Below are 10,815 nucleotides of genomic sequence, written 5' to 3' on the forward strand. Positions count from 1 at the left end.
GCAGTGCCATATGAGTGCTAGTGCAGCGCCCCACGGGGAAGGTGGTTAACCTTCTCGTTGCTGGGCCATTGAAGGTCAGGTCAGGCGATGTCACGGGTGGCCTTGCCCAGTTCTGTTGCCCCGAGACATGCAGTAAAAGGGAAGGGAAAGTGGGGTGATGGGGAAAGTTTGTTGTGATGCCACCTGTGGTACGCATCCAGGAAGTAGCCGCCGCTGCACAATTCCTCGCCGGGGCAGGTGTTATGACAGCTGGGAAGGTCTCGCTCCACACAGGCGGAGTGGGCCCCGGCGACACCGGTAAGGAAAAGTTAACACAGTTTCTGTGGGTTCAAGGTGCCATTTACTCACAACTTCAGTCTCCAGCCCAGTAGTACCGGTTACCGCCGTGATGGGCTATGGTCGATCTCGGATCTCCGAAAGGTCAGAACCGGTGCGGTAGTCTGTAGGCCCTTCCTTGCTGCGCTTTGTAGTGTGGGTCCCCGTGGCTTGAAGCACTTACAGTACCTTCCGTACTAGGTAGAGTACCGTTCGCTATGCCAGTAGCGTGCATTCCTTTGTGTCTCACTGTGATCTAGGCCCCGAGATCCTAGGTGCCACTTGGCTATGGAAACTTGTGTGGTCAGTAGGACATGGAACCCCTGCGTCCGGCAGAATCTGATGATGCAACGTGGAATTGAACCAACCTAGGGTGCTGCACCCTGAGCTGCGCTGGCCCTGGGAGAACTGACACGGTATCTCCAAAGCGACCGTTCAACTCGTCGTCTCGAGTCTGCTCGGTACCTCTTCGGTTGGAGAACTCCTGAACTATTGCTGTGTGTGGCTCCTACTCCCCCTGGTGGCTGCCCCTCCCTCCACCCAAGTCCTAAGCTAGTGGATTGGGGCCCCTGGTGTGATGACATCCTGTAAATGCCACACTGTAGGCAATCCCTTTAGTACCCGACCCTGGCCGAGTCCCCAGTGGGGAAGGGGTAACCCTTGTGTGTATGTGATGGAGAATGGTGAAACCGGCACCGACCTCCCCTGAATCCATTATCAGTACTACACCCCGGTTGGAGTGCAGTATCCTGTGGCGACCAGAGCCTCAGGGGCGCCACACTAGCATGGTGAATCCAATCATTAAGAAAATCCTTAAAGAGTCAGTTATTCAAAATATATTTAAAAACAGGTGATTCCCATAAACAGACATACATAAATGGTATTTGAGGTGGAGAGATGGCCGAGTCACCCTACCTATATCTCTCCCTTGCTGTGGAGGTTGGCACCCTAAATTTTGTGAAATGGCGCCCCTGCTCTGCATCAGCTCTCCCTTAGAATAAAGTAGCAATCTCGTATATATGTTCTAAATCAAGTACATGAGACATATGAAAAGGTCGCATGGATTGGTATACATAAATACATGTCAGGGTGAGATACTAACATCTATATATATATATATATATATATATATATATATATATATATATATATATATATATATATACTAATCCATGCGACCTTTTCATATGTGATATGTACTTGATGTAGAACATATACGAGATTGCTACTTTATTCAATGGGTAGATGATTGTTTATTGTTCCCATTTATTTGTCAATTATATTTATATACTTTTTATTTTGTTCATATTGTATAGACCACATATCCTTGACAAAGGCCCGGTGTAGGGCCGAAACATTGGACACAATTAGACGCATTCCTGTTAGTACATAAATAAAAAGAACACTTTTTGACTATCTATGTCAAGCTACCGCTAGGGGGCGCTGGGACTCAGGTAGAAAGAGAACTCCTGAGTGCAGTAAGACAGAAGCCCACTAGAGGTCGCTATCACAAGAGCAGGGATAGTCGATCAGTCAGGGTCTATGTCATGTCTGAACCGAGGAGAAAACAAGCCAAAATCAAAGAACACAGCTGAGGTCGGATACTGGGAGAGAAAGTAAGCACAGGGGAGGGAGTGGAGGACTAGAAACAATACCGGAGTCCAGAGGACAAGGAGGAACGGAGGTAAGGTTGGGAAGGGGGGATGGAGGTCAGGATGAGCAGGAGGGACGGAGGTCAGGATAGGCCGGGGAAATGGAGGTCAGGTCAGCTTGGGGAAACTGAGGTCAGGTTGGGTAGGAGGGATGGAGGTCAGGATGAACAGTAGCGGGTAGAAGGACAAGAAACAGAGAACTTTTCTCAGGAACAGTGAACGCAGCAGACCCGGAAATGTTACTGGTGGAGTACCAGAGGTAGCAGTGTAACGCCCCTGTAAACGGGTCGTTACAGGGTATTAAATGTTACCCCATTTTTCCTGGGCAGGAGGAAGAAGAGTCCCCACAACACACACTCACATCACACTGGCAGGAAGGCGTTAATAGCTTTTGCAGCATGAAGTTTGTTCTCAGTCCATGACTCATCCTGTCTCCTTAATGAGCAGGTGGCTGGACACAGGCAGGTCCTCATGACAACCAAGGGGAGGGGGGCCTGAAGGAGTGAGTTTAGTGCAGAGCACACAGAAGTTTTAGGCAGAACGTCAGAGGCTGCAAGGGAGTGCAGACGTCCAGAGAACAGCTCCTCTTGAGGAGATGCCACGAGACCAGGGCTGATAACACCTAGAGGAGGGGAATGGAGCTGAGGACTGGGGTTCCCTGGAGAAAGTTGTACCCGGTGGCGGTTGTGTTAGGTCCGCTACCGGGGATGAGAGAGACAGAGAGGCGTCGAGTTCCCAAGATGCTCTATGCCACGGGGACAGCACTAACGCACCGAAAGGGAGAGACCCCCAGAACACCTCACCGGACACCCCTTCCTCCTACCTGCCCGGGACCGACCAAAGGCTACAGGTGGCGAAGACCAGCACCCGGGTGCGATGTGAAATGGACTTTAAATAAAGAACAACTGGAACCGCACACCGTGACTGCTGTGAGTAATGCCGCCGCACTGTGCCCCTGGTGTCCCTGAAAACTGTTGCCCTGGGTCTCATTAACCTCCCGGGGCTCCCCCGCTGCACCCATGGGGAGCGATTTCATCCGGCTGCCCGTAACACCTGCCCCGGAGAGAGACCGCGCAGCGGCGGCTGAACACCTGGCCGCAAACCACGGGTGGCATTGCAAGCATCCCCCAACCCCATTCAGTACCGTTTCCTGGGGGAGAGCGATGGCAAGCCCCCCCCAGGTACCCCGTTACCCTCCTTCCGTCCCCCTTGTAACACCGGACTGACGGTCGGACTTTCCTTTTATTGAAACCCGCCGGGGGTCACGGAAGCCAGGTCGGGCCACTCACAGCCTGACCCCGAATACCACTGGCCCGGTGACCGTGCGAGCCCTGCAAGCCCCGGCGTGGGCGTTTCAGCAGCACCAAGACATGGTGGAGCGACCCCCAGCCCAGAACGAGGCCAGAACAAACAGGCCCCTCCCAAGAGACCTAAACCCCGGAGGTGGGATACATGCACCGACTCAGGGACGGCAGAGCCCAGCATGAATCATGACAATCTACTTTCCTCTCTTCTCATATTTTGTGTGCCGAAGCTTCTTTGCAATAGCTGGAGGAAGATTAAACACAGAGTATCAGACCCACAAAGGCCCGCACCACTGCACTTGTCAAACAAGGAATGACCCAATTTCTGGACCTTTATCCATGTTTTTTCTGCAATCAAAGATCCAACCTGAAAAGTAAAGGAATGATTTCATTCACCATGCTGGCGCCAGTATGGCACTGCCTGTACTTTATATGGGAAATTCCTGGTGGTTGGTTCCCTTTAAGCAATCTAGCACAAAAATTTGTAACTTGTACAATCAAAGCGGGTTTCCAAATTTCGACATTCAATATTGTAATCATATTAAAGGCAATTCAGTTAGAGCCTGTGACAGACAGGCTGAAGTAGCTTGGCCTTTCATTTTATTTTCGGCTTGAAAATCTTCCCAAATATACCGGTATTTGACATTGAGAGTACTAGGTCGTAAATCAACATGATCTCTTTTTCCAACATCTTCAGACTGCGGTTAAGGCTTTCCAGTGTTTCGTTATTGTTACTTTATAAGTGCGGAGGAATTTTGGAGCTTATGGATTGGCGCCAATCTTTGTTTGCCAAAATATAGATAAGTCTCACCTTTGCTTCACCTATGAAGGAGCCATAGATTTAGGTATTAATATATTCTAGGATGATATCATTAGTAATTACATATTCTATTCATAAATCAGAGTTAGCCTGTGGCCATAATATAGAAATTTCTGTAACAGTGACCTCGTAAAGTATTTTCAGGATTTATAGAAGTCTGTGGGCTCCAATGTGCTCAAAGGTACAAAGCAGGTGACTGTTTTTAAAGGGTCAAAACCCTAAAGTCCAAAATCTCTATTTGTTGTACGAGTGATGTAATGAGCTCATCTCAATACACTTCCAAGGTCAGCTTGCCCTTGGCCATAGCTAATGAGAAGACAGTACATGCTATCCAACTATATATTGCGTCAAATCTTATCTGCTTAGTTGCGTTAGAGCCTTGCACCATTGGGGTACACCTATCACCAACGTAAAAGACCTGTTTGACTTTCTTTTTTATTGATCCTCTGTTTCTAATCAGTAATGTGTATGTGTCACGCTAGATACGGGGAAGTACCAAGCGCATGGCGAAAGGGAAGGGAAAGCCTGTGTCTAGGGAAGGGGAAGATGGTGACCCCTGACCAAGCCTACCGCTGGTCCCTGGGGTCCCTCACCACCCTAGATAGGTTCCACACCTCTACGCCGAGCAGGATACCTGACCCTAGGAATCCCTACTGCTGCTCCCTGGGGTCCCTCACTACCCTAGATAGGTTCTGCACCTATGCGCCGAGCCAGATACCTGACTCTAGGAATCCCTACTGCTGGTCCCTGGGGTCCCTCACCACCCTAGATAGGTTCTGCACCTATGCGCCGAGCCGGATACCTGACTCTAGGAATCCCTACTGCTGGTCCCTGGGGTCCCTCACCACCCTAGATAGGTTCTGCACCTATGCGCTGAGCTGGATACCTGACTCTAGGTATCCCTAATGCTGGGCCCTAAATAGGGAACGGGTGGGATGAGCTCTTCATCAACCCCACTAAACACTATAGAAGACACAAGGGGGAAAAAGCATGAACTACTTATCATTTGATGAATCTGATAAGAGTTCAGCAGAACTTTCATCCATGATACCACAAAGAACAAACCACCTATTTGCAACCTCAGCTTGAATGAACTGAAAATATCACCAGCAGCAGTCCACAGCAAGGAAGAGGTATTTAAACACCAAGAGAATATTGATAATCAGCTGGGTGGAAGGTGAGCTCCTGCTGGGTCAAAAATGGAGAGAGATGAATCCAGCAGGAAAGCTGCCTATACCAATGAATACTGACAGCAGGGGCAATGGAAAGTCAGGGAGTATTCTGTGCTGCAAATAGCAGTGACCTTCTACTACCCGAAAACACATGACCTGTGACAGACCTGTGACAGTATGTGTAGAGACTGCATTAAAATACCCACTGGTCGCTGACTTTTGACATTTCCAGCACTGCTCGGCGCTCTCCTGCATCATGTGACAGCAACTTTGGGTATCCAGGTCAAACCGTGGACCATTAATTTCTTTCGTAAAGTAAGCCACGATAGCCTCATTTTGAGTCTTACAGATTTCCACAGAGAAAGTGTTCTTCAATCCACACAGCCGTCAGATCACAATATCACGTAAGGCTGCAGAGGATTGGAACAGCGCTGGAAACAGCAGAAGACAGCAACCGAAAAGTATTTACATGGATATACTTTACACAAAATACTGATTAGTACCAGAGGAGGCAATAAAAAATAACCTGGCGTGGTCCTTTAACCCCTTCACCACCCGGCAATTATTCAGTTTTTTGTTTTTGGTTTCCGAGACCCGTAACGTTCTCATTTTTTGGCATCCGGGGCTATATGATGGCTTAGATTTTGCACCCTGAGCTGCCGTTTCTACCAAAATGAGTATTTTTTATTAATTGTCATTGGCGCAAAAGGGGGGTGAATTGAACTTTTGTGTTTTTTTTTGTTTTTTCTTCCATATATTTGTTAAAAAATGTCCCCATTTTTTACCAGTTAGGTGACTTGAAGCTACAATCGTCCAATCACTTGTGCTGTACGGAGCAGTGCATCCGCATGAGCACTGCTCTGTACAGCGCAAATGCTGTCTTCCTAGGAACACCAATGGTCAGCCGGCATCACAGGAAGTTTTCCGCACCAGCCCACATGAAAGCGAAGTATATGACCTATAATGTACTAGTACGACATGGGTCGTGAAGGGGTTAAAGTGGATCCCCCACCAACTTTCACTATGCAAATTGTTAATGCATTATTGTGGAACTGGACATATCTAACATAGTGTAAGGAGGCTTATAGACCGCACAATACTCTTCTGGGAAATTAAATATGCAAATTGCCTCTTCAGAGAGGAAGAGGACTTGAACTCTAGTGCCAGTTATTGGAAGTAGCAATCTTAAAAGTCAATATCGCGTATATTGACTTGTAGGATTGCTACTTCCAATAGGTGGCAATAGAGTTCAAGTCCTCTTCCTCTCTGAAGAGACAATTTGCATATTTAATTTCCCAGAACAGCAATGCATGGCCTATAAGCCTCCATTCACTGATATGTAAGATATTTGAATTTCCATAATATTGTTTTAACAATTTGCATATTATTTTCCAGAAGAGCATTGCACGGATTATAAGCTTCCTTACACTGATATGTCAATTTCCACAATAATGTATTAACAATTTGCATATTATTTTCCAGAAGAGCATTGCACGGATTATAAGCTTCCTTACACTGATATGTCAATTTCCACAATAATGTATTAACAATTTGCATATTTAATTTCCCAGAAGAGAATTGCATGGCCTATTAGCCGCCTTACACTGATATGTCAGGTATGTCAATCTCCACAAGGAGAAACGTTACAAGTTAGATCACAGTCCCAACTGTAAGGAATGTGACACAAAGCACCAGGTCCTCTAGTGAAAGGCAATCTTTACAGCCCCTCTCTGCTTTGACAGATCCTAAGTAGATGACCGCCTTTTATTAAAGGGGTTGGTCACTTATCTCCGCTGTTAGAAATATAGTATAGTTCTCCTGATTAGCTATGTTGCTTACCTTATGTGCAGGGCATTGCAGCTTATGTATCCATGGTTATGACCACTCATATAGCGGCAGTTAGTTGTTTGTGGATGTAACCATGGATACCTAACCTGTAATGCCCTGCACATGAGGTAAGAGACATGACTATATCAGGAGAACTATACTACATTTCTAATTGGAGGTATTTGCTAATATTATTATTATTACACCTACTACATATTGGGATAAGATCTTGTAGATGGGAATACCCCTTTAAAGGACAAAAGTAGCTAATGGTCACAACAGCATGGAGTAACATGCAGGTCCTATGTTTGGCACGCTGGTATCCAGTATATAATATATAATATGCATGTGACACAATACATTGCTGTATTACTGCCATCCTTCCCATCACCTATACTATAGGAGCTTCAAGGTTGACTTGACATCAATATTGGACCTAGTAAAAAAAGAAGTTTTACTGACAGTCTGAACATCTTGAAGGGTTCTTTCTGAAATCATAGCAAATGTACGGACATTTTCATAGAAAATTGCAATAAAACATCTAAGAAGCTACACTGAGACATCATAGACCTGTCACCATAGCCTGCCTTTATATTTCATCTAAAGGCCACGTCTCACTAAGCAACATCGCTAGCAACATCGCTGCTGAGGCACGACTTGCTAGCGATGTTGCTGTGTGACATCCAGCAACAACCTGGCCCCTGCTGTGAGGTCGCCGGTTGTTACTGAATGTCCTGGACCATTTTTTAGTTGTTGCTCTCCAGCTGTGAAGCACACATCGCTGTGTGTGACACCGAGAGAGCAACGACTGAATGTGTCGCGGGCAGAGAGGGGTTTTTGGGGAACGCCGCTCGCCTGGGGAATCTCTGGCGCTCGGGTCCGGTGCTTCTGCTCCTCGGTGGCTCGAACACGGGGCCGGACCCGGGGGCTCGAGCAGCGCCTCCTCGCCCACGAGTGAAAAGGGGGAGGTTTGGTGGTGGGATGTCGGTTGTGATGCCACCCACGGGGTTGTGGTGATGGTGGGCACCACCACTGCTGGTGAGCGATGGCGGGGAGCAGCTGAGGTGTTGGCCCCTCCGTGGGTAGGGGCTGGTGTCCCGGGGCCCGGTAGGAGGGAGCGTGCTGCAGGGCGCAGTGCTGCGGTGCGGTGCCTGATGACACTGTTATACTCACAATTGAACCACACAGAGTCACTGGTAAACTAGAAACTGCCAGAGTCCGCAGCCTTCGGTACGGAGGGCGTTTAAGTCCCACACACGGTGCAGCAGACGCCTGTTCTTTCCCTGCAGTCAGGTGCCTCTTTCTCCACTCTTTCTCTTTCTTTCCTCCTCGGCCGGGAACGGGGAGTCCACTCCCCTGCAGTGATCCGGGATCTCTTTCGATACCGGCGGGCCACTACCCTGCCCCAGTCACCTCAAGTCCCTTCCTCACTAACAGCCTGTCCCGGCCCTTTTTGAGCACGCTTCTGTAGCAGCCCGGGAGCTACAACTCCGGACTCCTCTCCTCTCCCTCTCCCCACACACTCTGCTCCAGCCCCTCCCCTGCTGCTCTGTTTTGCTCTTACCTTGGTGGGGGGTTGTCTGTCCTGCTGCACTGGTGTGGGATCAGGTTACCAAGGAAGAGAATGGCCTGCACTTTGCTGGATTTCTGCAGGCTCTGTGACACCCTGCCAGGGCGTCACACACCCCCTTGGTAAAACACAACCCGTCCTCGGGCTGTCTGGGCACCGACATTTATTGTAACGGGAAAAAGAAAGTGCACACATTACAACTATACATCTTCCCACATCGGGAGGTACGTTTACTAAAACTTTAAACTGTTCTGCCACCCCACACCTCTTTCTCTTTCTGTCCTCCTCGGCCGGGAACGGGGAGTCCACTTCCCTGCAGTGATCCGGGATCTCTTTCGATACCGGCGAGCCACTACCCTGCCCCGGTCACCTCAAGTCCCTTCCTCACTAACAGCCTGTCCCGGCCCTTTTTGAGCACGCTTCTGTAGCAGCCCGAGAGCTACAACTCCGGACTCCTCTCCTCTCCCTCTCCCCACACACTCTTCTCCAGCCCCTTCCCCTGCTGCTCTGTTTTGCTCTTACCCTGGTGGGGGGAATCTGTCTGTCCTGCTGCACTGGTGTGGGATCAGGTTACCAAGGAGGAGAATGGCCTGCACTTTGCTGGATTTCTGCAGGCTCTGTGACACCCTGGTTTTGCCAGGGCGTCACAAATGTGCAGGGAGACGGCTTCTGCGGACGCTGGTAACCAATGTAAATATCGGGTAACCAAGAAGCCCTTTCCTTGGTTACCCGATATTTACCTTCGTTACCAGCGTCCGCCGCTCTCACGCTGTCAGTGCCGGCTCCCTGCTCTCTGCACACATAGCCAGACTACATCGGGTAATTAACCCGATGTGTACTCTGGCTAGGAGTGCAGGGAGCAAGCGCTAAGCGGTGTTCGCTGGTAACCAAGGTAAATATCGGGTTGGTTACCCGATATTTACCTTAGTTACCAAGCACAGCATCGCTTCCACGCGTCACTGCTGGCTGGGGGCTGGTCACTGGTTGCTGGTGAGATCTGCCTGTGTGACAGCTCACCAGCAACCCGTGTAGCGACGCTCCAGCGATCCCTGCCAGGTCAGGTTGCTGGTGGGATCGCTGGAGCGTCGCTTAGTGTGACGGTACCTTTACAGTCCACTGATAAAACGTTGGGATGGAGGGATTACACGGAGATTACATAGAGATTCTTAGATTCAGTCTGACTCCAAATTTATTGAGACATTAGCAAACTGCATTTAGTTAAATCTCGGACACTACAGTGAAATATGATTGCTGATCTAGTGTTACTCCTTACACCTGTTTCCAATATCAGGGTGTTGTAAACGGGTATCTGTCCCATCACCATGCACATACCTTTGTGATTAGGGTATTAAGAGCCAATTCACTGCATGTTTCTGGCCCCAAACAAATCCATAGCAGAGAAAATCCATTTAAAGATGTAAATTAGCCTAAATTTGCACCTATGGCAGGCCAATACATGGCTACTGCATCAATCCTCCTCAACATTCCCTGTCTGCTTCCACTTCTAAGTGCTAGACCGATATTTCATCATCACTACCAAGTTGCTGGTATTACCAGTGAAATCTTGTGAACCCGTCTCAGTACATATTCAGTTCTCCCCTTTCTGTTGGCAAGATTGAAGAAAGGTTCCGGCCCCCGGGCCGCAAGGGCGCAACACTCCTTTGCCAAGGAGACTCTGTGTGCAGATGTGACTTTGGGTGGGGTGCATGACACTTACTGAATTCTATAGGCCGGTGTCCATCAGTAGTCGGAGACAATTAGTAACACATGCAACACCAGAGCTCTAGGGTCCTGCAGAACAGGTGATATTCCAGACAGTTCCTGACAGTGGCTATGAAGGAGGGGGGCACTGGGGCACTTGGGCGCCACACTCCTTCACCTAGGAGACTTTGCATGCGGTTGTGACATCGGGTGGGGTGGATGACACTTACTGGTTTCTCTAGACCATCACTCCACTGGCAGTTGTTGTAGACAGTCAGTAACACACACAACGCCAGAGTTCACTTAGCCAGGCAGAATTGTTCACTGTTATTCTTCACATCGTTAAGACAGACATGGCCTTCCTTTCCTTCCTTCCTCGCAGTTTGGGTACTACTCCTTAATCTGTCCCCCTCCGTTATCTTGGATCTCACCCTCAAGTCTCAGTGTCTGTACC

The sequence above is a fragment of the Anomaloglossus baeobatrachus genome, chromosome 11 (genome assembly GCF_048569485.1).
Source record: "Anomaloglossus baeobatrachus isolate aAnoBae1 chromosome 11, aAnoBae1.hap1, whole genome shotgun sequence".
Classification (NCBI taxonomy): domain Eukaryota; kingdom Metazoa; phylum Chordata; class Amphibia; order Anura; family Aromobatidae; genus Anomaloglossus; species Anomaloglossus baeobatrachus.